General features: G+C 47.2%; 89 non-coding genes and 2 pseudogenes across 89 annotated transcripts in view; all 91 read left to right on the forward strand.

Annotated features, from left to right (window-relative positions):
• The window catches only part of LOC148982806 (5S ribosomal RNA), a 119-nt gene extending 99 nt beyond the window's left edge, over positions 1-20 (forward strand). Inside the window, exon 1 of the ribosomal RNA XR_016161358.1 lies at positions 1-20. This exon is cut by the window's left edge and continues 99 nt beyond it. This is a non-coding gene — a ribosomal RNA (5S ribosomal RNA).
• Positions 21-83: 63 nt separating this feature from the next.
• On the forward strand, positions 84-202 carry LOC148982807 (5S ribosomal RNA). The gene has a single exon (XR_016161369.1). It is a non-coding gene; the product is annotated as a 5S ribosomal RNA (ribosomal RNA).
• A 63-nt stretch (positions 203-265) lies between these two features.
• LOC148982808 (5S ribosomal RNA) lies at positions 266-384 on the forward strand. The gene has a single exon (XR_016161380.1). It is a non-coding gene; the product is annotated as a 5S ribosomal RNA (ribosomal RNA).
• Positions 385-557: 173 nt separating this feature from the next.
• Positions 558-676, forward strand: LOC148982809 (5S ribosomal RNA). Its single transcript, XR_016161391.1, has one exon. It is a non-coding gene; the product is annotated as a 5S ribosomal RNA (ribosomal RNA).
• Positions 677-739: 63 nt separating this feature from the next.
• LOC148982810 (5S ribosomal RNA) lies at positions 740-858 on the forward strand. The gene has a single exon (XR_016161402.1). It is a non-coding gene; the product is annotated as a 5S ribosomal RNA (ribosomal RNA).
• A 63-nt stretch (positions 859-921) lies between these two features.
• LOC148982811 (5S ribosomal RNA) lies at positions 922-1,040 on the forward strand. The gene has a single exon (XR_016161413.1). It is a non-coding gene; the product is annotated as a 5S ribosomal RNA (ribosomal RNA).
• A 63-nt stretch (positions 1,041-1,103) lies between these two features.
• Positions 1,104-1,222, forward strand: LOC148982812 (5S ribosomal RNA). The gene has a single exon (XR_016161424.1). It is a non-coding gene; the product is annotated as a 5S ribosomal RNA (ribosomal RNA).
• A 63-nt stretch (positions 1,223-1,285) lies between these two features.
• LOC148982813 (5S ribosomal RNA) lies at positions 1,286-1,404 on the forward strand. The gene has a single exon (XR_016161436.1). It is a non-coding gene; the product is annotated as a 5S ribosomal RNA (ribosomal RNA).
• A 63-nt stretch (positions 1,405-1,467) lies between these two features.
• LOC148982814 (5S ribosomal RNA) lies at positions 1,468-1,586 on the forward strand. Its single transcript, XR_016161447.1, has one exon. It is a non-coding gene; the product is annotated as a 5S ribosomal RNA (ribosomal RNA).
• Positions 1,587-1,756: 170 nt separating this feature from the next.
• LOC148982815 (5S ribosomal RNA) lies at positions 1,757-1,875 on the forward strand. Its single transcript, XR_016161458.1, has one exon. It is a non-coding gene; the product is annotated as a 5S ribosomal RNA (ribosomal RNA).
• Positions 1,876-1,938: 63 nt separating this feature from the next.
• Positions 1,939-2,057, forward strand: LOC148982816 (5S ribosomal RNA). The gene has a single exon (XR_016163288.1). It is a non-coding gene; the product is annotated as a 5S ribosomal RNA (ribosomal RNA).
• Positions 2,058-2,120: 63 nt separating this feature from the next.
• LOC148982817 (5S ribosomal RNA) lies at positions 2,121-2,239 on the forward strand. The gene has a single exon (XR_016162664.1). It is a non-coding gene; the product is annotated as a 5S ribosomal RNA (ribosomal RNA).
• Positions 2,240-2,302: 63 nt separating this feature from the next.
• LOC148982818 (5S ribosomal RNA) lies at positions 2,303-2,421 on the forward strand. The gene has a single exon (XR_016161469.1). It is a non-coding gene; the product is annotated as a 5S ribosomal RNA (ribosomal RNA).
• Positions 2,422-2,593: 172 nt separating this feature from the next.
• LOC148982819 (5S ribosomal RNA) lies at positions 2,594-2,712 on the forward strand. Its single transcript, XR_016161480.1, has one exon. It is a non-coding gene; the product is annotated as a 5S ribosomal RNA (ribosomal RNA).
• A 63-nt stretch (positions 2,713-2,775) lies between these two features.
• Positions 2,776-2,894, forward strand: LOC148982820 (5S ribosomal RNA). The gene has a single exon (XR_016161492.1). It is a non-coding gene; the product is annotated as a 5S ribosomal RNA (ribosomal RNA).
• A 63-nt stretch (positions 2,895-2,957) lies between these two features.
• Positions 2,958-3,076, forward strand: LOC148982821 (5S ribosomal RNA). Its single transcript, XR_016161503.1, has one exon. It is a non-coding gene; the product is annotated as a 5S ribosomal RNA (ribosomal RNA).
• A 63-nt stretch (positions 3,077-3,139) lies between these two features.
• On the forward strand, positions 3,140-3,258 carry LOC148982822 (5S ribosomal RNA). The gene has a single exon (XR_016161514.1). It is a non-coding gene; the product is annotated as a 5S ribosomal RNA (ribosomal RNA).
• Positions 3,259-3,321: 63 nt separating this feature from the next.
• LOC148982823 (5S ribosomal RNA) lies at positions 3,322-3,440 on the forward strand. The gene has a single exon (XR_016162665.1). It is a non-coding gene; the product is annotated as a 5S ribosomal RNA (ribosomal RNA).
• A 63-nt stretch (positions 3,441-3,503) lies between these two features.
• LOC148982824 (5S ribosomal RNA) lies at positions 3,504-3,622 on the forward strand. The gene has a single exon (XR_016161525.1). It is a non-coding gene; the product is annotated as a 5S ribosomal RNA (ribosomal RNA).
• Positions 3,623-3,685: 63 nt separating this feature from the next.
• LOC148982825 (5S ribosomal RNA) lies at positions 3,686-3,804 on the forward strand. The gene has a single exon (XR_016161536.1). It is a non-coding gene; the product is annotated as a 5S ribosomal RNA (ribosomal RNA).
• Positions 3,805-3,867: 63 nt separating this feature from the next.
• Positions 3,868-3,986, forward strand: LOC148982826 (5S ribosomal RNA). The gene has a single exon (XR_016161548.1). It is a non-coding gene; the product is annotated as a 5S ribosomal RNA (ribosomal RNA).
• A 63-nt stretch (positions 3,987-4,049) lies between these two features.
• LOC148982827 (5S ribosomal RNA) lies at positions 4,050-4,168 on the forward strand. Its single transcript, XR_016161559.1, has one exon. It is a non-coding gene; the product is annotated as a 5S ribosomal RNA (ribosomal RNA).
• Positions 4,169-4,231: 63 nt separating this feature from the next.
• Positions 4,232-4,350, forward strand: LOC148982828 (5S ribosomal RNA). Its single transcript, XR_016161570.1, has one exon. It is a non-coding gene; the product is annotated as a 5S ribosomal RNA (ribosomal RNA).
• A 63-nt stretch (positions 4,351-4,413) lies between these two features.
• LOC148982829 (5S ribosomal RNA) lies at positions 4,414-4,532 on the forward strand. Its single transcript, XR_016161581.1, has one exon. It is a non-coding gene; the product is annotated as a 5S ribosomal RNA (ribosomal RNA).
• A 170-nt stretch (positions 4,533-4,702) lies between these two features.
• Positions 4,703-4,821, forward strand: LOC148982830 (5S ribosomal RNA). The gene has a single exon (XR_016161592.1). It is a non-coding gene; the product is annotated as a 5S ribosomal RNA (ribosomal RNA).
• A 63-nt stretch (positions 4,822-4,884) lies between these two features.
• LOC148982831 (5S ribosomal RNA) lies at positions 4,885-5,003 on the forward strand. Its single transcript, XR_016161603.1, has one exon. It is a non-coding gene; the product is annotated as a 5S ribosomal RNA (ribosomal RNA).
• A 63-nt stretch (positions 5,004-5,066) lies between these two features.
• Positions 5,067-5,185, forward strand: LOC148982832 (5S ribosomal RNA). The gene has a single exon (XR_016162666.1). It is a non-coding gene; the product is annotated as a 5S ribosomal RNA (ribosomal RNA).
• A 63-nt stretch (positions 5,186-5,248) lies between these two features.
• Positions 5,249-5,367, forward strand: LOC148982833 (5S ribosomal RNA). Its single transcript, XR_016162667.1, has one exon. It is a non-coding gene; the product is annotated as a 5S ribosomal RNA (ribosomal RNA).
• Positions 5,368-5,430: 63 nt separating this feature from the next.
• On the forward strand, positions 5,431-5,549 carry LOC148982834 (5S ribosomal RNA). The gene has a single exon (XR_016161614.1). It is a non-coding gene; the product is annotated as a 5S ribosomal RNA (ribosomal RNA).
• A 63-nt stretch (positions 5,550-5,612) lies between these two features.
• On the forward strand, positions 5,613-5,731 carry LOC148982835 (5S ribosomal RNA). The gene has a single exon (XR_016163035.1). It is a non-coding gene; the product is annotated as a 5S ribosomal RNA (ribosomal RNA).
• Positions 5,732-5,794: 63 nt separating this feature from the next.
• LOC148982836 (5S ribosomal RNA) lies at positions 5,795-5,913 on the forward strand. Its single transcript, XR_016161625.1, has one exon. It is a non-coding gene; the product is annotated as a 5S ribosomal RNA (ribosomal RNA).
• Positions 5,914-5,976: 63 nt separating this feature from the next.
• Positions 5,977-6,095, forward strand: LOC148982837 (5S ribosomal RNA; annotated as a pseudogene).
• A 63-nt stretch (positions 6,096-6,158) lies between these two features.
• LOC148982838 (5S ribosomal RNA) lies at positions 6,159-6,277 on the forward strand. Its single transcript, XR_016161636.1, has one exon. It is a non-coding gene; the product is annotated as a 5S ribosomal RNA (ribosomal RNA).
• Positions 6,278-6,340: 63 nt separating this feature from the next.
• LOC148982839 (5S ribosomal RNA) lies at positions 6,341-6,459 on the forward strand. Its single transcript, XR_016161582.1, has one exon. It is a non-coding gene; the product is annotated as a 5S ribosomal RNA (ribosomal RNA).
• Positions 6,460-6,522: 63 nt separating this feature from the next.
• LOC148982840 (5S ribosomal RNA) lies at positions 6,523-6,641 on the forward strand. The gene has a single exon (XR_016161379.1). It is a non-coding gene; the product is annotated as a 5S ribosomal RNA (ribosomal RNA).
• Positions 6,642-6,704: 63 nt separating this feature from the next.
• LOC148982841 (5S ribosomal RNA) lies at positions 6,705-6,823 on the forward strand. The gene has a single exon (XR_016161647.1). It is a non-coding gene; the product is annotated as a 5S ribosomal RNA (ribosomal RNA).
• Positions 6,824-6,886: 63 nt separating this feature from the next.
• On the forward strand, positions 6,887-7,005 carry LOC148982842 (5S ribosomal RNA). Its single transcript, XR_016161661.1, has one exon. It is a non-coding gene; the product is annotated as a 5S ribosomal RNA (ribosomal RNA).
• A 63-nt stretch (positions 7,006-7,068) lies between these two features.
• On the forward strand, positions 7,069-7,187 carry LOC148982843 (5S ribosomal RNA). Its single transcript, XR_016163270.1, has one exon. It is a non-coding gene; the product is annotated as a 5S ribosomal RNA (ribosomal RNA).
• A 63-nt stretch (positions 7,188-7,250) lies between these two features.
• Positions 7,251-7,369, forward strand: LOC148982844 (5S ribosomal RNA). Its single transcript, XR_016161673.1, has one exon. It is a non-coding gene; the product is annotated as a 5S ribosomal RNA (ribosomal RNA).
• Positions 7,370-7,432: 63 nt separating this feature from the next.
• LOC148982845 (5S ribosomal RNA) lies at positions 7,433-7,551 on the forward strand. Its single transcript, XR_016161686.1, has one exon. It is a non-coding gene; the product is annotated as a 5S ribosomal RNA (ribosomal RNA).
• A 172-nt stretch (positions 7,552-7,723) lies between these two features.
• Positions 7,724-7,842, forward strand: LOC148982846 (5S ribosomal RNA). The gene has a single exon (XR_016161697.1). It is a non-coding gene; the product is annotated as a 5S ribosomal RNA (ribosomal RNA).
• A 63-nt stretch (positions 7,843-7,905) lies between these two features.
• On the forward strand, positions 7,906-8,024 carry LOC148982847 (5S ribosomal RNA). The gene has a single exon (XR_016161708.1). It is a non-coding gene; the product is annotated as a 5S ribosomal RNA (ribosomal RNA).
• A 63-nt stretch (positions 8,025-8,087) lies between these two features.
• On the forward strand, positions 8,088-8,206 carry LOC148982848 (5S ribosomal RNA). Its single transcript, XR_016161719.1, has one exon. It is a non-coding gene; the product is annotated as a 5S ribosomal RNA (ribosomal RNA).
• A 63-nt stretch (positions 8,207-8,269) lies between these two features.
• Positions 8,270-8,388, forward strand: LOC148982849 (5S ribosomal RNA). Its single transcript, XR_016161730.1, has one exon. It is a non-coding gene; the product is annotated as a 5S ribosomal RNA (ribosomal RNA).
• A 63-nt stretch (positions 8,389-8,451) lies between these two features.
• On the forward strand, positions 8,452-8,570 carry LOC148982850 (5S ribosomal RNA). Its single transcript, XR_016161741.1, has one exon. It is a non-coding gene; the product is annotated as a 5S ribosomal RNA (ribosomal RNA).
• A 63-nt stretch (positions 8,571-8,633) lies between these two features.
• On the forward strand, positions 8,634-8,752 carry LOC148982851 (5S ribosomal RNA). Its single transcript, XR_016161752.1, has one exon. It is a non-coding gene; the product is annotated as a 5S ribosomal RNA (ribosomal RNA).
• A 170-nt stretch (positions 8,753-8,922) lies between these two features.
• LOC148982852 (5S ribosomal RNA) lies at positions 8,923-9,041 on the forward strand. The gene has a single exon (XR_016161763.1). It is a non-coding gene; the product is annotated as a 5S ribosomal RNA (ribosomal RNA).
• A 63-nt stretch (positions 9,042-9,104) lies between these two features.
• On the forward strand, positions 9,105-9,223 carry LOC148982853 (5S ribosomal RNA). The gene has a single exon (XR_016161775.1). It is a non-coding gene; the product is annotated as a 5S ribosomal RNA (ribosomal RNA).
• Positions 9,224-9,286: 63 nt separating this feature from the next.
• On the forward strand, positions 9,287-9,405 carry LOC148982854 (5S ribosomal RNA). Its single transcript, XR_016162669.1, has one exon. It is a non-coding gene; the product is annotated as a 5S ribosomal RNA (ribosomal RNA).
• A 63-nt stretch (positions 9,406-9,468) lies between these two features.
• On the forward strand, positions 9,469-9,587 carry LOC148982855 (5S ribosomal RNA). Its single transcript, XR_016161786.1, has one exon. It is a non-coding gene; the product is annotated as a 5S ribosomal RNA (ribosomal RNA).
• Positions 9,588-9,650: 63 nt separating this feature from the next.
• On the forward strand, positions 9,651-9,769 carry LOC148982856 (5S ribosomal RNA). Its single transcript, XR_016161797.1, has one exon. It is a non-coding gene; the product is annotated as a 5S ribosomal RNA (ribosomal RNA).
• A 63-nt stretch (positions 9,770-9,832) lies between these two features.
• Positions 9,833-9,951, forward strand: LOC148982857 (5S ribosomal RNA). Its single transcript, XR_016163145.1, has one exon. It is a non-coding gene; the product is annotated as a 5S ribosomal RNA (ribosomal RNA).
• A 63-nt stretch (positions 9,952-10,014) lies between these two features.
• LOC148982858 (5S ribosomal RNA) lies at positions 10,015-10,133 on the forward strand. The gene has a single exon (XR_016161808.1). It is a non-coding gene; the product is annotated as a 5S ribosomal RNA (ribosomal RNA).
• A 63-nt stretch (positions 10,134-10,196) lies between these two features.
• Positions 10,197-10,315, forward strand: LOC148982859 (5S ribosomal RNA). The gene has a single exon (XR_016161819.1). It is a non-coding gene; the product is annotated as a 5S ribosomal RNA (ribosomal RNA).
• A 172-nt stretch (positions 10,316-10,487) lies between these two features.
• On the forward strand, positions 10,488-10,606 carry LOC148982860 (5S ribosomal RNA). Its single transcript, XR_016161831.1, has one exon. It is a non-coding gene; the product is annotated as a 5S ribosomal RNA (ribosomal RNA).
• Positions 10,607-10,669: 63 nt separating this feature from the next.
• Positions 10,670-10,788, forward strand: LOC148982861 (5S ribosomal RNA). The gene has a single exon (XR_016161842.1). It is a non-coding gene; the product is annotated as a 5S ribosomal RNA (ribosomal RNA).
• Positions 10,789-10,851: 63 nt separating this feature from the next.
• LOC148982862 (5S ribosomal RNA) lies at positions 10,852-10,970 on the forward strand. The gene has a single exon (XR_016162670.1). It is a non-coding gene; the product is annotated as a 5S ribosomal RNA (ribosomal RNA).
• A 63-nt stretch (positions 10,971-11,033) lies between these two features.
• On the forward strand, positions 11,034-11,152 carry LOC148982863 (5S ribosomal RNA). Its single transcript, XR_016161853.1, has one exon. It is a non-coding gene; the product is annotated as a 5S ribosomal RNA (ribosomal RNA).
• Positions 11,153-11,215: 63 nt separating this feature from the next.
• LOC148982864 (5S ribosomal RNA) lies at positions 11,216-11,334 on the forward strand. The gene has a single exon (XR_016161864.1). It is a non-coding gene; the product is annotated as a 5S ribosomal RNA (ribosomal RNA).
• Positions 11,335-11,397: 63 nt separating this feature from the next.
• Positions 11,398-11,516, forward strand: LOC148982865 (5S ribosomal RNA). Its single transcript, XR_016163036.1, has one exon. It is a non-coding gene; the product is annotated as a 5S ribosomal RNA (ribosomal RNA).
• Positions 11,517-11,579: 63 nt separating this feature from the next.
• LOC148982866 (5S ribosomal RNA) lies at positions 11,580-11,698 on the forward strand. Its single transcript, XR_016161875.1, has one exon. It is a non-coding gene; the product is annotated as a 5S ribosomal RNA (ribosomal RNA).
• Positions 11,699-11,761: 63 nt separating this feature from the next.
• Positions 11,762-11,880, forward strand: LOC148982867 (5S ribosomal RNA; annotated as a pseudogene).
• A 63-nt stretch (positions 11,881-11,943) lies between these two features.
• LOC148982868 (5S ribosomal RNA) lies at positions 11,944-12,062 on the forward strand. The gene has a single exon (XR_016161887.1). It is a non-coding gene; the product is annotated as a 5S ribosomal RNA (ribosomal RNA).
• Positions 12,063-12,125: 63 nt separating this feature from the next.
• On the forward strand, positions 12,126-12,244 carry LOC148982869 (5S ribosomal RNA). Its single transcript, XR_016161583.1, has one exon. It is a non-coding gene; the product is annotated as a 5S ribosomal RNA (ribosomal RNA).
• A 63-nt stretch (positions 12,245-12,307) lies between these two features.
• On the forward strand, positions 12,308-12,426 carry LOC148982870 (5S ribosomal RNA). Its single transcript, XR_016160997.1, has one exon. It is a non-coding gene; the product is annotated as a 5S ribosomal RNA (ribosomal RNA).
• A 63-nt stretch (positions 12,427-12,489) lies between these two features.
• LOC148982871 (5S ribosomal RNA) lies at positions 12,490-12,608 on the forward strand. Its single transcript, XR_016161898.1, has one exon. It is a non-coding gene; the product is annotated as a 5S ribosomal RNA (ribosomal RNA).
• A 63-nt stretch (positions 12,609-12,671) lies between these two features.
• On the forward strand, positions 12,672-12,790 carry LOC148982872 (5S ribosomal RNA). Its single transcript, XR_016161909.1, has one exon. It is a non-coding gene; the product is annotated as a 5S ribosomal RNA (ribosomal RNA).
• A 63-nt stretch (positions 12,791-12,853) lies between these two features.
• On the forward strand, positions 12,854-12,972 carry LOC148982873 (5S ribosomal RNA). The gene has a single exon (XR_016163271.1). It is a non-coding gene; the product is annotated as a 5S ribosomal RNA (ribosomal RNA).
• Positions 12,973-13,035: 63 nt separating this feature from the next.
• On the forward strand, positions 13,036-13,154 carry LOC148982874 (5S ribosomal RNA). The gene has a single exon (XR_016161920.1). It is a non-coding gene; the product is annotated as a 5S ribosomal RNA (ribosomal RNA).
• Positions 13,155-13,217: 63 nt separating this feature from the next.
• On the forward strand, positions 13,218-13,336 carry LOC148982875 (5S ribosomal RNA). Its single transcript, XR_016161931.1, has one exon. It is a non-coding gene; the product is annotated as a 5S ribosomal RNA (ribosomal RNA).
• Positions 13,337-13,399: 63 nt separating this feature from the next.
• Positions 13,400-13,518, forward strand: LOC148982876 (5S ribosomal RNA). Its single transcript, XR_016161942.1, has one exon. It is a non-coding gene; the product is annotated as a 5S ribosomal RNA (ribosomal RNA).
• A 170-nt stretch (positions 13,519-13,688) lies between these two features.
• On the forward strand, positions 13,689-13,807 carry LOC148982877 (5S ribosomal RNA). Its single transcript, XR_016161953.1, has one exon. It is a non-coding gene; the product is annotated as a 5S ribosomal RNA (ribosomal RNA).
• Positions 13,808-13,870: 63 nt separating this feature from the next.
• On the forward strand, positions 13,871-13,989 carry LOC148982878 (5S ribosomal RNA). Its single transcript, XR_016161964.1, has one exon. It is a non-coding gene; the product is annotated as a 5S ribosomal RNA (ribosomal RNA).
• Positions 13,990-14,052: 63 nt separating this feature from the next.
• Positions 14,053-14,171, forward strand: LOC148982879 (5S ribosomal RNA). Its single transcript, XR_016162671.1, has one exon. It is a non-coding gene; the product is annotated as a 5S ribosomal RNA (ribosomal RNA).
• Positions 14,172-14,234: 63 nt separating this feature from the next.
• LOC148982880 (5S ribosomal RNA) lies at positions 14,235-14,353 on the forward strand. The gene has a single exon (XR_016163289.1). It is a non-coding gene; the product is annotated as a 5S ribosomal RNA (ribosomal RNA).
• A 63-nt stretch (positions 14,354-14,416) lies between these two features.
• On the forward strand, positions 14,417-14,535 carry LOC148982881 (5S ribosomal RNA). The gene has a single exon (XR_016162672.1). It is a non-coding gene; the product is annotated as a 5S ribosomal RNA (ribosomal RNA).
• A 63-nt stretch (positions 14,536-14,598) lies between these two features.
• Positions 14,599-14,717, forward strand: LOC148982882 (5S ribosomal RNA). The gene has a single exon (XR_016161975.1). It is a non-coding gene; the product is annotated as a 5S ribosomal RNA (ribosomal RNA).
• Positions 14,718-14,888: 171 nt separating this feature from the next.
• Positions 14,889-15,007, forward strand: LOC148982883 (5S ribosomal RNA). The gene has a single exon (XR_016161986.1). It is a non-coding gene; the product is annotated as a 5S ribosomal RNA (ribosomal RNA).
• Positions 15,008-15,070: 63 nt separating this feature from the next.
• On the forward strand, positions 15,071-15,189 carry LOC148982884 (5S ribosomal RNA). Its single transcript, XR_016161998.1, has one exon. It is a non-coding gene; the product is annotated as a 5S ribosomal RNA (ribosomal RNA).
• A 63-nt stretch (positions 15,190-15,252) lies between these two features.
• On the forward strand, positions 15,253-15,371 carry LOC148982885 (5S ribosomal RNA). Its single transcript, XR_016162009.1, has one exon. It is a non-coding gene; the product is annotated as a 5S ribosomal RNA (ribosomal RNA).
• Positions 15,372-15,434: 63 nt separating this feature from the next.
• On the forward strand, positions 15,435-15,553 carry LOC148982886 (5S ribosomal RNA). Its single transcript, XR_016162020.1, has one exon. It is a non-coding gene; the product is annotated as a 5S ribosomal RNA (ribosomal RNA).
• Positions 15,554-15,616: 63 nt separating this feature from the next.
• On the forward strand, positions 15,617-15,735 carry LOC148982887 (5S ribosomal RNA). Its single transcript, XR_016162031.1, has one exon. It is a non-coding gene; the product is annotated as a 5S ribosomal RNA (ribosomal RNA).
• Positions 15,736-15,905: 170 nt separating this feature from the next.
• On the forward strand, positions 15,906-16,024 carry LOC148982888 (5S ribosomal RNA). Its single transcript, XR_016162042.1, has one exon. It is a non-coding gene; the product is annotated as a 5S ribosomal RNA (ribosomal RNA).
• Positions 16,025-16,087: 63 nt separating this feature from the next.
• On the forward strand, positions 16,088-16,206 carry LOC148982889 (5S ribosomal RNA). Its single transcript, XR_016163290.1, has one exon. It is a non-coding gene; the product is annotated as a 5S ribosomal RNA (ribosomal RNA).
• Positions 16,207-16,269: 63 nt separating this feature from the next.
• Positions 16,270-16,388, forward strand: LOC148982890 (5S ribosomal RNA). Its single transcript, XR_016162673.1, has one exon. It is a non-coding gene; the product is annotated as a 5S ribosomal RNA (ribosomal RNA).
• A 63-nt stretch (positions 16,389-16,451) lies between these two features.
• LOC148982891 (5S ribosomal RNA) lies at positions 16,452-16,570 on the forward strand. The gene has a single exon (XR_016162053.1). It is a non-coding gene; the product is annotated as a 5S ribosomal RNA (ribosomal RNA).
• Positions 16,571-16,742: 172 nt separating this feature from the next.
• Positions 16,743-16,861, forward strand: LOC148982892 (5S ribosomal RNA). The gene has a single exon (XR_016162064.1). It is a non-coding gene; the product is annotated as a 5S ribosomal RNA (ribosomal RNA).
• Positions 16,862-16,924: 63 nt separating this feature from the next.
• On the forward strand, positions 16,925-17,043 carry LOC148982893 (5S ribosomal RNA). The gene has a single exon (XR_016162075.1). It is a non-coding gene; the product is annotated as a 5S ribosomal RNA (ribosomal RNA).
• A 63-nt stretch (positions 17,044-17,106) lies between these two features.
• Positions 17,107-17,225, forward strand: LOC148982894 (5S ribosomal RNA). The gene has a single exon (XR_016162086.1). It is a non-coding gene; the product is annotated as a 5S ribosomal RNA (ribosomal RNA).
• Positions 17,226-17,288: 63 nt separating this feature from the next.
• On the forward strand, positions 17,289-17,407 carry LOC148982895 (5S ribosomal RNA). The gene has a single exon (XR_016162097.1). It is a non-coding gene; the product is annotated as a 5S ribosomal RNA (ribosomal RNA).
• A 63-nt stretch (positions 17,408-17,470) lies between these two features.
• LOC148982896 (5S ribosomal RNA) lies at positions 17,471-17,589 on the forward strand. Its single transcript, XR_016162674.1, has one exon. It is a non-coding gene; the product is annotated as a 5S ribosomal RNA (ribosomal RNA).
• Positions 17,590-17,629: the final 40 nt, after the last annotated feature.

The raw sequence follows: 17,629 nt of genomic DNA on the forward strand, positions 1-17,629 counted from the left end.
AATACCAGGTGCTGTAAGCTTTATATAGTTTACTACCCTAATGTTCTAACCATTCAAATAGCCCAATTTTGGCAGCAGATTTCGCTTACGGCCATACCACCTTGAGAACGCCCGAACTCGTCTGATCTCGGAAGCTAAGCAGGGTCGGGCCTGGTTAGTACTTGGATGGGAGACCGCCTGGGAATACCAGGTGCTGTAAGCTTTATATAGTTTACTACCCTAATGTTTTAACTATTCAAATAGCCCAATTTTGGCAGCAGATTTCGCTTACGGCCATACCACCTTGAGAACGCCCGAACTCGTCTGATCTCGGAAGCTAAGCAGGGTCGGGCCTGGTTAGTACTTGGATGGGAGACCGCCTGGGAATACCAGGTGCTGTAAGCTTTATTGTTTAAAAAAAAAAAAAAAAAAAAAAAGAGTCAATGAAATGTTTCAAAAATCCTAAATTGTCTTTTTTCCCCTCAAAATTCCTGAAATAGTCTCTCAGTTTCTTCAGAAAGCCTGAAAGAGTCTCTTTTTTTTCTTCTTCAAATAGCCCAATTTTGGCTGCAGATTTCGCTTACGGCCATACCACCTTGAGAACGCCCGAACTCGTCTGATCTCGGAAGCTAAGCAGGGTCGGGCCTGGTTAGTACTTGGATGGGAGACCGCCTGGGAATACCAGGTGCTGTAAGCTTTATGTAGTTTACTACCCTAATGTTCTAACCATTCAAATAGCCCAATTTTGGCAGCAGATTTCGCTTACGGCCATACCACCTTGAGAACGCCCGAACTCGTCTGATCTCGGAAGCTAAGCAGGGTCGGGCCTGGTTAGTACTTGGATGGGAGACCGCCTGGGAATACCAGGTGCTGTAAGCTTTATATAGTTTACTACCCTGATGTTCTAACCATTCAAATAGCCCAATTTTGGCAGCAGATTTCGCTTACGGCCATACCACCTTGAGAACGCCCGAACTCGTCTGATCTCGGAAGCTAAGCAGGGTCGGGCCTGGTTAGTACTTGGATGGGAGACCGCCTGGGAATACCAGGTGCTGTAAGCTTTATATAGTTTACTACCCTAATGTTTTAACTATTCAAATAGCCCAATTTTGGCAGCAGATTTCGCTTACGGCCATACCACCTTGAGAACGCCCGAACTCGTCTGATCTCGGAAGCTAAGCAGGGTCGGGCCTGGTTAGTACTTGGATGGGAGACCGCCTGGGAATACCAGGTGCTGTAAGCTTTATATAGTTTACTACCCTAATGTTCTAACCATTCAAATAGCCCAATTTTGGCAGCAGATTTCGCTTACGGCCATACCACCTTGAGAACGCCCGAACTCGTCTGATCTCGGAAGCTAAGCAGGGTCGGGCCTGGTTAGTACTTGGATGGGAGACCGCCTGGGAATACCAGGTGCTGTAAGCTTTATATAGTTTACTACCCTAATGTTTTAACTATTCAAATAGCCCAATTTTGGCAGCAGATTTCGCTTACGGCCATACCACCTTGAGAACGCCCGAACTCGTCTGATCTCGGAAGCTAAGCAGGGTCGGGCCTGGTTAGTACTTGGATGGGAGACCGCCTGGGAATACCAGGTGCTGTAAGCTTTATTGTTTAAAAAAAAAAAAAAAAAAAAGAGTCAATGAAATGTTTCAAAAATCCTAAATTGTCTTTTTTCCCCTCAAAATTCCTGAAATAGTCTCTCAGTTTCTTCAGAAAGCCTGAAAGAGTCTCTTTTTTTTCTTCTTCAAATAGCCCAATTTTGGCTGCAGATTTCGCTTACGGCCATACCACCTTGAGAACGCCCGAACTCGTCTGATCTCGGAAGCTAAGCAGGGTCGGGCCTGGTTAGTACTTGGATGGGAGACCGCCTGGGAATACCAGGTGCTGTAAGCTTTATGTAGTTTACTACCCTAATGTTCTAACCATTCAAATAGCCCAATTTTGGCAGCAGATTTCGCTTACGGCCATACCACCTTGAGAACGCCCGAACTCGTCTGATCTCGGAAGCTAAGCAGGGTCGGGCCTGGTTAGTACTTGGATGGGAGACCGCCTTTGAATACCAGGTGCTGTAAGCTTTATGTAGTTTACTACCCTAATGTTCTAACCATTCAAATAGCCCAATTTTGGCAGGAGATTTCGCTTACGACCATACCACCTTGAGAACGCCCGAACTCGTCTGATCTCGGAAGCTAAGCAGGGTCGGGCCTGGTTAGTACTTGGATGGGAGACCGCCTGGGAATACCAGGTGCTGTAAGCTTTATGTAGTTTACTACCCTAATGTTCTAACCATTCAAATAGCCCAATTTTGGCAGCAGATTTCGCTTACGGCCATACCACCTTGAGAACGCCCGAACTCGTCTGATCTCGGAAGCTAAGCAGGGTCGGGCCTGGTTAGTACTTGGATGGGAGACCGCCTGGGAATACCAGGTGCTGTAAGCTTTATTGTTTAAAAAAAAAAAAAAAAAAAAAAGAGTCAATGAAATGTTTCAAAAATCCTAAATTGTCTTTTTTCCCCTCAAAATTCCTGAAATAGTCTCTCAGTTTCTTCAGAAAGCCTGAAAGAGTCTCTTTTTTTTCTTCTTCAAATAGCCCAATTTTGGCTGCAGATTTCGCTTACGGCCATACCACCTTGAGAACGCCCGAACTCGTCTGATCTCGGAAGCTAAGCAGGGTCGGGCCTGGTTAGTACTTGGATGGGAGACCGCCTGGGAATACCAGGTGCTGTAAGCTTTATGTAGTTTACTACCCTAATGTTCTAACCATTCAAATAGCCCAATTTTGGCAGCAGATTTCGCTTACGGCCATACCACCTTGAGAACGCCCGAACTCGTCTGATCTCGGAAGCTAAGCAGGGTCGGGCCTGGTTAGTACTTGGATGGGAGACCGCCTGGGAATACCAGGTGCTGTAAGCTTTATGTAGTTTACTACCCTAATGTTCTAACCATTCAAATAGCCCAATTTTGGCTGCAGATTTCGCTTACGGCCATACCACCTTGAGAACGCCCGAACTCGTCTGATCTCGGAAGCTAAGCAGGGTCGGGCCTGGTTAGTACTTGGATGGGAGACCGCCTGGGAATACCAGGTGCTGTAAGCTTTATGTAGTTTACTACCCTAATGTTCTAACCATTCAAATAGCCCAATTTTGGCAGCAGATTTCGCTTACGGCCATACCACCTTGAGAACGCCCGAACTCGTCTGATCTCGGAAGCTAAGCAGGGTCGGGCCTGGTTAGTACTTGGATGGGAGACCGCCTGGGAATACCAGGTGCTGTAAGCTTTATGTAGTTTACTACCCTAATGTTCTAACCATTCAAATAGCCCAATTTTGGCAGGAGATTTCGCTTACGACCATACCACCTTGAGAACGCCCGAACTCGTCTGATCTCGGAAGCTAAGCAGGGTCGGGCCTGGTTAGTACTTGGATGGGAGACCGCCTGGGAATACCAGGTGCTGTAAGCTTTATGTAGTTTACTACCCTAATGTTCTAACCATTCAAATAGCCCAATTTTGGCAGCAGATTTCGCTTACGGCCATACCACCTTGAGAACGCCCGAACTCGTCTGATCTCGGAAGCTAAGCAGGGTCGGGCCTGGTTAGTACTTGGATGGGAGACCGCCTGGGAATACCAGGTGCTGTAAGCTTTATATAGTTTACTACCCTAATGTTCTAACCATTCAAATAGCCCAATTTTGGCAGCAGATTTCGCTTACGGCCATACCACCTTGAGAACGCCCGAACTCGTCTGATCTCGGAAGCTAAGCAGGGTCGGGCCTGGTTAGTACTTGGATGGGAGACCGCCTGGGAATACCAGGTGCTGTAAGCTTTATATAGTTTACTACCCTAATGTTTTAACTATTCAAATAGCCCAATTTTGGCAGCAGATTTCGCTTACGGCCATACCACCTTGAGAACGCCCGAACTCGTCTGATCTCGGAAGCTAAGCAGGGTCGGGCCTGGTTAGTACTTGGATGGGAGACCGCCTGGGAATACCAGGTGCTGTAAGCTTTATATAGTTTACTACCCTAATGTTCTAACCATTCAAATAGCCCAATTTTGGCAGCAGATTTCGCTTACGGCCATACCACCTTGAGAACGCCCGAACTCGTCTGATCTCGGAAGCTAAGCAGGGTCGGGCCTGGTTAGTACTTGGATGGGAGACCGCCTGGGAATACCAGGTGCTGTAAGCTTTATATAGTTTACTACCCTAATGTTTTAACTATTCAAATAGCCCAATTTTGGCAGCAGATTTCGCTTACGGCCATACCACCTTGAGAACGCCCGAACTCGTCTGATCTCGGAAGCTAAGCAGGGTCGGGCCTGGTTAGTACTTGGATGGGAGACCGCCTGGGAATACCAGGTGCTGTAAGCTTTATGTAGTTTACTACCCTAATGTTCTAACCATTCAAATAGCCCAATTTTGGCAGCAGATTTCGCTTACGGCCATACCACCTTGAGAACGCCCGAACTCGTCTGATCTCGGAAGCTAAGCAGGGTCGGGCCTGGTTAGTACTTGGATGGGAGACCGCCTGGGAATACCAGGTGCTGTAAGCTTTATTGTTTAAAAAAAAAAAAAAAAAAAAGAGTCAATGAAATGTTTCAAAAATCCTAAATTGTCTTTTTTCCCCTCAAAATTCCTGAAATAGTCTCTCAGTTTCTTCAGAAAGCCTGAAAGAGTCTCTTTTTTTTCTTCTTCAAATAGCCCAATTTTGGCTGCAGATTTCGCTTACGGCCATACCACCTTGAGAACGCCCGAACTCGTCTGATCTCGGAAGCTAAGCAGGGTCGGGCCTGGTTAGTACTTGGATGGGAGACCGCCTGGGAATACCAGGTGCTGTAAGCTTTATGTAGTTTACTACCCTAATGTTCTAACCATTCAAATAGCCCAATTTTGGCAGCAGATTTCGCTTACGGCCATACCACCTTGAGAACGCCCGAACTCGTCTGATCTCGGAAGCTAAGCAGGGTCGGGCCTGGTTAGTACTTGGATGGGAGACCGCCTGGGAATACCAGGTGCTGTAAGCTTTATGTAGTTTACTACCCTAATGTTCTAACCATTCAAATAGCCCAATTTTGGCAGGAGATTTCGCTTACGACCATACCACCTTGAGAACGCCCGAACTCGTCTGATCTCGGAAGCTAAGCAGGGTCGGGCCTGGTTAGTACTTGGATGGGAGACCGCCTGGGAATACCAGGTGCTGTAAGCTTTATGTAGTTTACTACCCTAATGTTCTAACCATTCAAATAGCCCAATTTTGGCAGGAGATTTCGCTTACGACCATACCACCTTGAGAACGCCCGAACTCGTCTGATCTCGGAAGCTAAGCAGGGTCGGGCCTGGTTAGTACTTGGATGGGAGACCGCCTGGGAATACCAGGTGCTGTAAGCTTTATGTAGTTTACTACCCTAATGTTCTAACCATTCAAATAGCCCAATTTTGGCAGCAGATTTCGCTTACGGCCATACCACCTTGAGAACGCCCGAACTCGTCTGATCTCGGAAGCTAAGCAGGGTCGGGCCTGGTTAGTACTTGGATGGGAGACCGCCTGGGAATACCAGGTGCTGTAAGCTTTATATAGTTTACTACCCTAATGTTCTAACCATTCAAATAGCCCAATTTTGGCAGCAGATTTCGCTTACGGCCATACCACCTTGAGAACGCCCGTACTCGTCTGATCTCGGAAGCTAAGCAGGGTCGGGCCTGGTTAGTACTTGGATGGGAGACCGCCTGGGAATACCAGGTGCTGTAAGCTTTATATAGTTTATTACCCTAATGTTCTAACCATTCAAATAGCCCAATTTTGGCAGCAGATTTCGCTTACGGCCATACCACCTTGAGAACGCCCGAACTCGTCTGATCTCGGAAGCTAAGCAGGGTCGGGCCTGGTTAGTACTTGGATGGGAGACCGCCTGGGAATACCAGGTGCTGTAAGCTTTATGTAGTTTACTACCCTAATGTTCTAACCATTCAAATAGCCCAATTTTGGCAGGAGATTTCGCTTACGACCATACAACCTTGAGAACGCCCGAACTCGTCTGATCTCGGAAGCTAAGCAGGGTCGGGCCTGGTTAGTACTTGGATGGGAGACCGCCTGGGAATACCAGGTGCTGTAAGCTTTATGTAGTTTACTACCCTAATGTTCTAACCATTCAAATAGCCCAATTTTGGCAGCAGATTTCGCTTACGGCCATACCACCTTGAGAACGCCCGAACTCGTCTGATCTCGGAAGCTAAGCAGGGTCGGGCCTGGTTAGTACTTGGATGGGAGACCGCCTGGGAATACCAGGTGCTGTAAGCTTTATATAGTTTACTACCCTAATGTTCTAACCATTCAAATAGCCCAATTTTGGCAGCAGATTTCGCTTACGGCCATACCACCTTGAGAACGCCCGAACTCGTGTGATCTCGGAAGCTAAGCAGGGTCGGGCCTGGTTAGTACTTGGATGGGAGACCGCCTGGGAATACCAGGTGCTGTAAGCTTTATATAGTTTACTACCCTAATGTTCTAACCATTCAAATAGCCCAATTTTGGCAGCAGATTTCGCTTACGGCCATACCACCTTGAGAACGCCCGAACTCGTCTGGTCTCGGAAGCTAAGCAGGGTCGGGCCTGGTTAGTACTTAGATGGGAGACCGCCTGGGAATACCAGGTGCTGTAAGCTTTATATAGTTTACTACCCTAATGTTCTAACCATTCAAATAGCCCAATTTTGGCAGCAGATTTCGCTTACGGCCATACCACCTTGAGAACGCCCGAACTCGTCTGATCTCGGAAGCTAAGCAGGGTCGGGCCTGGTTAGTACTTGGATGGGAGACCGCCTGGGAATACCAGGTGCTGTAAGCTTTATATAGTTTACTACCCTAATGTTCTAACCATTCAAATAGCCCAATTTTGGCAGCAGATTTCGCTTACGGCCATACCACCTTGAGAACGCCCGAACTCGTCTGATCTCGGAAGCTAAGCAGGGTCGGGCCTGGTTAGTACTTGGATGGGAGACCGCCTGGGAATACCAGGTGCTGTAAGCTTTATATAGTTTACTACCCTAATGTTTTAACTATTCAAATAGCCCAATTTTGGCAGCAGATTTCGCTTACGGCCATACCACCTTGAGAACGCCCAAACTCGTCTGATCTCGGAAGCTAAGCAGGGTCGGGCCTGGTTAGTACTTGGATGGGAGACCGCCTGGGAATACCAGGTGCTGTAAGCTTTATATAGTTTACTACCCTAATGTTCTAACCATTCAAATAGCCCAATTTTGGCAGCAGATTTCGCTTACGGCCATACCACCTTGAGAACGCCCGAACTCGTCTGATCTCGGAAGCTAAGCAGGGTCGGGCCTGGTTAGTACTTGGATGGGAGACCGCCTGGGAATACCAGGTGCTGTAAGCTTTATATAGTTTACTACCCTAATGTTTTAACTATTCAAATAGCCCAATTTTGGCAGCAGATTTCGCTTACGGCCATACCACCTTGAGAACGCCCGAACTCGTCTGATCTCGGAAGCTAAGCAGGGTCGGGCCTGGTTAGTACTTGGATGGGAGACCGCCTGGGAATACCAGGTGCTGTAAGCTTTATTGTTTAAAAAAAAAAAAAAAAAAAAAAGAGTCAATGAAATGTTTCAAAAATCCTAAATTGTCTTTTTTCCCCTCAAAATTCCTGAAATAGTCTCTCAGTTTCTTCAGAAAGCCTGAAAGAGTCTCTTTTTTTTCTTCTTCAAATAGCCCAATTTTGGCTGCAGATTTCGCTTACGGCCATACCACCTTGAGAACGCCCGAACTCGTCTGATCTCGGAAGCTAAGCAGGGTCGGGCCTGGTTAGTACTTGGATGGGAGACCGCCTGGGAATACCAGGTGCTGTAAGCTTTATGTAGTTTACTACCCTAATGTTCTAACCATTCAAATAGCCCAATTTTGGCAGCAGATTTCGCTTACGGCCATACCACCTTGAGAACGCCCGAACTCGTCTGATCTCGGAAGCTAAGCAGGGTCGGGCCTGGTTAGTACTTGGATGGGAGACCGCCTGGGAATACCAGGTGCTGTAAGCTTTATATAGTTTACTACCCTAATGTTCTAACCATTCAAATAGCCCAATTTTGGCAGCAGATTTCGCTTACGGCCATACCACCTTGAGAACGCCCGAACTCGTCTGATCTCGGAAGCTAAGCAGGGTCGGGCCTGGTTAGTACTTGGATGGGAGACCGCCTGGGAATACCAGGTGCTGTAAGCTTTATATAGTTTACTACCCTAATGTTTTAACTATTCAAATAGCCCAATTTTGGCAGCAGATTTCGCTTACGGCCATACCACCTTGAGAACGCCCGAACTCGTCTGATCTCGGAAGCTAAGCAGGGTCGGGCCTGGTTAGTACTTGGATGGGAGACCGCCTGGGAATACCAGGTGCTGTAAGCTTTATATAGTTTACTACCCTAATGTTCTAACCATTCAAATAGCCCAATTTTGGCAGCAGATTTCGCTTACGGCCATACCACCTTGAGAACGCCCGAACTCGTCTGATCTCGGAAGCTAAGCAGGGTCGGGCCTGGTTAGTACTTGGATGGGAGACCGCCTGGGAATACCAGGTGCTGTAAGCTTTATATAGTTTACTACCCTAATGTTTTAACTATTCAAATAGCCCAATTTTGGCAGCAGATTTCGCTTACGGCCATACCACCTTGAGAACGCCCGAACTCGTCTGATCTCGGAAGCTAAGCAGGGTCGGGCCTGGTTAGTACTTGGATGGGAGACCGCCTGGGAATACCAGGTGCTGTAAGCTTTATTGTTTAAAAAAAAAAAAAAAAAAAAGAGTCAATGAAATGTTTCAAAAATCCTAAATTGTCTTTTTTCCCCTCAAAATTCCTGAAATAGTCTCTCAGTTTCTTCAGAAAGCCTGAAAGAGTCTCTTTTTTTTCTTCTTCAAATAGCCCAATTTTGGCTGCAGATTTCGCTTACGGCCATACCACCTTGAGAACGCCCGAACTCGTCTGATCTCGGAAGCTAAGCAGGGTCGGGCCTGGTTAGTACTTGGATGGGAGACCGCCTGGGAATACCAGGTGCTGTAAGCTTTATGTAGTTTACTACCCTAATGTTCTAACCATTCAAATAGCCCAATTTTGGCAGCAGATTTCGCTTACGGCCATACCACCTTGAGAACGCCCGAACTCGTCTGATCTCGGAAGCTAAGCAGGGTCGGGCCTGGTTAGTACTTGGATGGGAGACCGCCTGGGAATACCAGGTGCTGTAAGCTTTATGTAGTTTACTACCCTAATGTTCTAACCATTCAAATAGCCCAATTTTGGCAGGAGATTTCGCTTACGACCATACCACCTTGAGAACGCCCGAACTCGTCTGATCTCGGAAGCTAAGCAGGGTCGGGCCTGGTTAGTACTTGGATGGGAGACCGCCTGGGAATACCAGGTGCTGTAAGCTTTATGTAGTTTACTACCCTAATGTTCTAACCATTCAAATAGCCCAATTTTGGCAGCAGATTTCGCTTACGGCCATACCACCTTGAGAACGCCCGAACTCGTCTGATCTCGGAAGCTAAGCAGGGTCGGGCCTGGTTAGTACTTGGATGGGAGACCGCCTGGGAATACCAGGTGCTGTAAGCTTTATATAGTTTACTACCCTAATGTTCTAACCATTCAAATAGCCCAATTTTGGCAGCAGATTTCGCTTACGGCCATACCACCTTGAGAACGCCCGAACTCGTCTGATCTCGGAAGCTAAGCAGGGTCGGGCCTGGTTAGTACTTGGATGGGAGACCGCCTGGGAATACCAGGTGCTGTAAGCTTTATATAGTTTACTACCCTAATGTTTTAACTATTCAAATAGCCCAATTTTGGCAGCAGATTTCGCTTACGGCCATAACACCTTGAGAACGCCCGAACTCGTCTGATCTCGGAAGCTAAGCAGGGTCGGGCCTGGTTAGTACTTGGATGGGAGACCGCCTGGGAATACCAGGTGCTGTAAGCTTTATATAGTTTACTACCCTAATGTTCTAACCATTCAAATAGCCCAATTTTGGCAGCAGATTTCGCTTACGGCCATACCACCTTGAGAACGCCCGAACTCGTCTGATCTCGGAAGCTAAGCAGGGTCGGGCCTGGTTAGTACTTGGATGGGAGACCGCCTGGGAATACCAGGTGCTGTAAGCTTTATATAGTTTACTACCCTAATGTTTTAACTATTCAAATAGCCCAATTTTGGCAGCAGATTTCGCTTACGGCCATACCACCTTGAGAACGCCCGAACTCGTCTGATCTCGGAAGCTAAGCAGGGTCGGGCCTGGTTAGTACTTGGATGGGAGACCGCCTGGGAATACCAGGTGCTGTAAGCTTTATTGTTTAAAAAAAAAAAAAAAAAAAAAAGAGTCAATGAAATGTTTCAAAAATCCTAAATTGTCTTTTTTCCCCTCAAAATTCCTGAAATAGTCTCTCAGTTTCTTCAGAAAGCCTGAAAGAGTCTCTTTTTTTTCTTCTTCAAATAGCCCAATTTTGGCTGCAGATTTCGCTTACGGCCATACCACCTTGAGAACGCCCGAACTCGTCTGATCTCGGAAGCTAAGCAGGGTCGGGCCTGGTTAGTACTTGGATGGGAGACCGCCTGGGAATACCAGGTGCTGTAAGCTTTATGTAGTTTACTACCCTAATGTTCTAACCATTCAAATAGCCCAATTTTGGCAGCAGATTTCGCTTACGGCCATACCACCTTGAGAACGCCCGAACTCGTCTGATCTCGGAAGCTAAGCAGGGTCGGGCCTGGTTAGTACTTGGATGGGAGACCGCCTGGGAATACCAGGTGCTGTAAGCTTTATGTAGTTTACTACCCTAATGTTCTAACCATTCAAATAGCCCAATTTTGGCAGGAGATTTCGCTTACGACCATACCACCTTGAGAACGCCCGAACTCGTCTGATCTCGGAAGCTAAGCAGGGTCGGGCCTGGTTAGTACTTGGATGGGAGACCGCCTGGGAATACCAGGTGCTGTAAGCTTTATGTAGTTTACTACCCTAATGTTCTAACCATTCAAATAGCCCAATTTTGGCAGCAGATTTCGCTTACGGCCATACCACCTTGAGAACGCCCGAACTCGTCTGATCTCGGAAGCTAAGCAGGGTCGGGCCTGGTTAGTACTTGGATGGGAGACCGCCTGGGAATACCAGGTGCTGTAAGCTTTATATAGTTTACTACCCTAATGTTTTAACTATTCAAATAGCCCAATTTTGGCAGCAGATTTCGCTTACGGCCATACCACCTTGAGAACGCCCGAACTCGTCTGATCTCGGAAGCTAAGCAGGGTCGGGCCTGGTTAGTACTTGGATGGGAGACCGCCTGGGAATACCAGGTGCTGTAAGCTTTATATAGTTTACTACCCTAATGTTCTAACCATTCAAATAGCCCAATTTTGGCAGCAGATTTCGCTTACGGCCATACCACCTTGAGAACGCCCGTACTCGTCTGATCTCGGAAGCTAAGCAGGGTCGGGCCTGGTTAGTACTTGGATGGGAGACCGCCTGGGAATACCAGGTGCTGTAAGCTTTATATAGTTTACTACCCTAATGTTCTAACCATTCAAATAGCCCAATTTTGGCAGCAGATTTCGCTTACGGCCATACCACCTTGAGAACGCCCGAACTCGTCTGATCTCGGAAGCTAAGCAGGGTCGGGCCTGGTTAGTACTTGGATGGGAGACCGCCTGGGAATACCAGGTGCTGTAAGCTTTATGTAGTTTACTACCCTAATGTTCTAACCATTCAAATAGCCCAATTTTGGCAGGAGATTTCGCTTACGACCATACAACCTTGAGAACGCCCGAACTCGTCTGATCTCGGAAGCTAAGCAGGGTCGGGCCTGGTTAGTACTTGGATGGGAGACCGCCTGGGAATACCAGGTGCTGTAAGCTTTATGTAGTTTACTACCCTAATGTTCTAACCATTCAAATAGCCCAATTTTGGCAGCAGATTTCGCTTACGGCCATACCACCTTGAGAACGCCCGAACTCGTCTGATCTCGGAAGCTAAGCAGGGTCGGGCCTGGTTAGTACTTGGATGGGAGACCGCCTGGGAATACCAGGTGCTGTAAGCTTTATATAGTTTACTACCCTAATGTTCTAACCATTCAAATAGCCCAATTTTGGCAGCAGATTTCGCTTACGGCCATACCACCTTGAGAACGCCCGAACTCGTGTGATCTCGGAAGCTAAGCAGGGTCGGGCCTGGTTAGTACTTGGATGGGAGACCGCCTGGGAATACCAGGTGCTGTAAGCTTTATATAGTTTACTACCCTAATGTTCTAACCATTCAAATAGCCCAATTTTGGCAGCAGATTTCGCTTACGGCCATACCACCTTGAGAACGCCCGAACTCGTCTGGTCTCGGAAGCTAAGCAGGGTCGGGCCTGGTTAGTACTTGGATGGGAGACCGCCTGGGAATACCAGGTGCTGTAAGCTTTATATAGTTTACTACCCTAATGTTCTAACCATTCAAATAGCCCAATTTTGGCAGCAGATTTCGCTTACGGCCATACCACCTTGAGAACGCCCGAACTCGTCTGATCTCGGAAGCTAAGCAGGGTCGGGCCTGGTTAGTACTTGGATGGGAGACCGCCTGGGAATACCAGGTGCTGTAAGCTTTATATAGTTTACTACCCTAATGTTCTAACCATTCAAATAGCCCAATTTTGGCAGCAGATTTCGCTTACGGCCATACCACCTTGAGAACGCCCGAACTCGTCTGATCTCGGAAGCTAAGCAGGGTCGGGCCTGGTTAGTACTTGGATGGGAGACCGCCTGGGAATACCAGGTGCTGTAAGCTTTATATAGTTTACTACCCTAATGTTTTAACTATTCAAATAGCCCAATTTTGGCAGCAGATTTCGCTTACGGCCATACCACCTTGAGAACGCCCAAACTCGTCTGATCTCGGAAGCTAAGCAGGGTCGGGCCTGGTTAGTACTTGGATGGGAGACCGCCTGGGAATACCAGGTGCTGTAAGCTTTATATAGTTTACTACCCTAATGTTCTAACCATTCAAATAGCCCAATTTTGGCAGCAGATTTCGCTTACGGCCATACCACCTTGAGAACGCCCGAACTCGTCTGATCTCGGAAGCTAAGCAGGGTCGGGCCTGGTTAGTACTTGGATGGGAGACCGCCTGGGAATACCAGGTGCTGTAAGCTTTATATAGTTTACTACCCTAATGTTTTAACTATTCAAATAGCCCAATTTTGGCAGCAGATTTCGCTTACGGCCATACCACCTTGAGAACGCCCGAACTCGTCTGATCTCGGAAGCTAAGCAGGGTCGGGCCTGGTTAGTACTTGGATGGGAGACCGCCTGGGAATACCAGGTGCTGTAAGCTTTATATAGTTTACTACCCTAATGTTTTAACTATTCAAATAGCCCAATTTTGGCAGCAGATTTCGCTTACGGCCATACCACCTTGAGAACGCCCGAACTCGTCTGATCTCGGAAGCTAAGCAGGGTCGGGCCTGGTTAGTACTTGGATGGGAGACCGCCTGGGAATACCAGGTGCTGTAAGCTTTATTGTTTAAAAAAAAAAAAAAAAAAAAGAGTCAATGAAATGTTTCAAAAATCCTAAATTGTCTTTTTTCCCCTCAAAATTCCTGAAATAGTCTCTCAGTTTCTTCAGAAAGCCTGAAAGAGTCTCTTTTTTTTCTTCTTCAAATAGCCCAATTTTGGCTGCAGATTTCGCTTACGGCCATACCACCTTGAGAACGCCCGAACTCGTCTGATCTCGGAAGCTAAGCAGGGTCGGGCCTGGTTAGTACTTGGATGGGAGACCGCCTGGGAATACCAGGTGCTGTAAGCTTTATGTAGTTTACTACCCTAATGTTCTAACCATTCAAATAGCCCAATTTTGGCAGCAGATTTCGCTTACGGCCATACCACCTTGAGAACGCCCGAACTCGTCTGATCTCGGAAGCTAAGCAGGGTCGGGCCTGGTTAGTACTTGGATGGGAGACCGCCTGGGAATACCAGGTGCTGTAAGCTTTATGTAGTTTACTACCCTAATGTTCTAACCATTCAAATAGCCCAATTTTGGCAGGAGATTTCGCTTACGACCATACCACCTTGAGAACGCCCGAACTCGTCTGATCTCGGAAGCTAAGCAGGGTCGGGCCTGGTTAGTACTTGGATGGGAGACCGCCTGGGAATACCAGGTGCTGTAAGCTTTATGTAGTTTACTACCCTAATGTTCTAACCATTCAAATAGCCCAATTTTGGCAGCAGATTTCGCTTACGGCCATACCACCTTGAGAACGCCCGAACTCGTCTGATCTCGGAAGCTAAGCAGGGTCGGGCCTGGTTAGTACTTGGATGGGAGACCGCCTTTGAATACCAGGTGCTGTAAGCTTTATGTAGTTTACTACCCTAATGTTCTAACCATTCAAATAGCCCAATTTTGGCAGGAGATTTCGCTTACGACCATACCACCTTGAGAACGCCCGAACTCGTCTGATCTCGGAAGCTAAGCAGGGTCGGGCCTGGTTAGTACTTGGATGGGAGACCGCCTGGGAATACCAGGTGCTGTAAGCTTTATGTAGTTTACTACCCTAATGTTCTAACCATTCAAATAGCCCAATTTTGGCAGCAGATTTCGCTTACGGCCATACCACCTTGAGAACGCCCGAACTCGTCTGATCTCGGAAGCTAAGCAGGGTCGGGCCTGGTTAGTACTTGGATGGGAGACCGCCTGGGAATACCAGGTGCTGTAAGCTTTATTGTTTAAAAAAAAAAAAAAAAAAAAAGAGTCAATGAAATGTTTCAAAAATCCTAAATTGTCTTTTTTCCCCTCAAAATTCCTGAAATAGTCTCTCAGTTTCTTCAGAAAGCCTGAAAGAGTCTCTTTTTTTTCTTCTTCAAATAGCCCAATTTTGGCTGCAGATTTCGCTTACGGCCATACCACCTTGAGAACGCCCGAACTCGTCTGATCTCGGAAGCTAAGCAGGGTCGGGCCTGGTTAGTACTTGGATGGGAGACCGCCTGGGAATACCAGGTGCTGTAAGCTTTATGTAGTTTACTACCCTAATGTTCTAACCATTCAAATAGCCCAATTTTGGCAGCAGATTTCGCTTACGGCCATACCACCTTGAGAACGCCCGAACTCGTCTGATCTCGGAAGCTAAGCAGGGTCGGGCCTGGTTAGTACTTGGATGGGAGACCGCCTGGGAATACCAGGTGCTGTAAGCTTTATATAGTTTACTACCCTAATGTTTTAACTATTCAAATAGCCCAATTTTGGCAGCAGATTTCGCTTACGGCCATACCACCTTGAGAACGCCCGAACTCGTCTGATCTCGGAAGCTAAGCAGGGTCGGGCCTGGTTAGTACTTGGATGGGAGACCGCCTGGGAATACCAGGTGCTGTAAGCTTTATATAGTTTACTACCCTAATGTTCTAACCATTCAAATAGCCCAATTTTGGCAGCAGATTTCGCTTACGGCCATACCACCTTGAGAACGCCCGAACTCGTCTGATCTCGGAAGCTAAGCAGGGTCGGGCCTGGTTAGTACTTGGATGGGAGACCGCCTGGGAATACCAGGTGCTGTAAGCTTTATATAGTTTACTACCCTAATGTTTTAACTATTCAAATAGCCCAATTTTGGCAGCAGATTTCGCTTACGGCCATACCACCTTGAGAACGCCCGAACTCGTCTGATCTCGGAAGCTAAGCAGGGTCGGGCCTGGTTAGTACTTGGATGGGAGACCGCCTGGGAATACCAGGTGCTGTAAGCTTTATTGTTTAAAAAAAAAAAAAAAAAAAAGAGTCAATGAAATGTTTCAAAAATCCTAAATTGTCTTTTTTCCCCTCAAAATTCCTGAAATAGTCTCTCAGTTTCTTCAGAAAGCCTGAAAGAGTCTCTTTTTTTTCTTCTTCAAATAGCCCAATTTTGGCTGCAGATTTCGCTTACGGCCATACCACCTTGAGAACGCCCGAACTCGTCTGATCTCGGAAGCTAAGCAGGGTCGGGCCTGGTTAGTACTTGGATGGGAGACCGCCTGGGAATACCAGGTGCTGTAAGCTTTATGTAGTTTACTACCCTAATGTTCTAACCATTCAAATAGCCCAATTTTGGCAGCAGATTTCGCTTACGGCCATACCACCTTGAGAACGCCCGAACTCGTCTGATCTCGGAAGCTAAGCAGGGTCGGGCCTGGTTAGTACTTGGATGGGAGACCGCCTTTGAATACCAGGTGCTGTAAGCTTTATGTAGTTTACTACCCTAATGTTCTAACCATTCAAATAGCCCAATTTTGGCAGGAGATTTCGCTTACGACCATACCACCTTGAGAACGCCCGAACTCGTCTGATCTCGGAAGCTAAGCAGGGTCGGGCCTGGTTAGTACTTGGATGGGAGACCGCCTGGGAATACCAGGTGCTGTAAGCTTTATGTAGTTTACTACCCTAATGTTCTAACCATTCAAATAGCCCAATTTTGGCAGCAGATTTCGCTTACGGCCATACCACCTTGAGAACGCCCGAACTCGTCTGATCTCGGAAGCTAAGCAGGGTCGGGCCTGGTTAGTACTTGGATGGGAGACCGCCTGGGAATACCAGGTGCTGTAAGCTTTATTGTTTAAAAAAAAAAAAAAAAAAAAAAGAGTCAATGAAATGTTTCAAAAATCCTAAATTGTCTTTTTTCCCCTCAAAATTCCTGAAATAGTCTCTCAGTTTCTTCAGAAAGCCTGAAAGAGTCTCTTTTTTTTCTTCTTCAAATAGCCCAATTTTGGCTGCAGATTTCGCTTACGGCCATACCACCTTGAGAACGCCCGAACTCGTCTGATCTCGGAAGCTAAGCAGGGTCGGGCCTGGTTAGTACTTGGATGGGAGACCGCCTGGGAATACCAGGTGCTGTAAGCTTTATGTAGTTTACTACCCTAATGTTCTAACCATTCAAATAGCCCAATTTTGGCAGCAGATTTCGCTTACGGCCATACCACCTTGAGAACGCCCGAACTCGTCTGATCTCGGAAGCTAAGCAGGGTCGGGCCTGGTTAGTACTTGGATGGGAGACCGCCTGGGAATACCAGGTGCTGTAAGCTTTATGTAGTTTACTACCCTAATGTTCTAACCATTCAAATAGCCCAATTTTGGCTGCAGATTTCGCTTACGGCCATACCACCTTGAGAACGCCCGAACTCGTCTGATCTCGGAAGCTAAGCAGGGTCGGGCCTGGTTAGTACTTGGATGGGAGACCGCCTGGGAATACCAGGTGCTGTAAGCTTTATGTAGTTTACTACCCTAATGTTCTAACCATTCAAATAGCCCAATTTTGGCAGCAGATTTCGCTTACGGCCATACCACCTTGAGAACGCCCGAACTCGTCTGATCTCGGAAGCTAAGCAGGGTCGGGCCTGGTTAGTACTTGGATGGGAGACCGCCTGGGAATACCAGGTGCTGTAAGCTTTATGTAGTTTACTACCCTAATGTTCTAACCATTCAAATAGCCCAATTTTGGCAGGAGATTTCGCTTACGACCATACCACCTTGAGAACGCCCGAACTCGTCTGATCTCGGAAGCTAAGCAGGGTCGGGCCTGGTTAGTACTTGGATGGGAGACCGCCTGGGAATACCAGGTGCTGTAAGCTTTATGTAGTTTACTACCCTAATGTTCTAACCATTCAAATA

Source organism: Pimephales promelas, chromosome 3, assembly GCF_988280905.1.
Source record: "Pimephales promelas chromosome 3, fPimPro1.hap1.1, whole genome shotgun sequence".
Taxonomy (NCBI): Eukaryota; Metazoa; Chordata; class Actinopteri; order Cypriniformes; family Leuciscidae; genus Pimephales; species Pimephales promelas.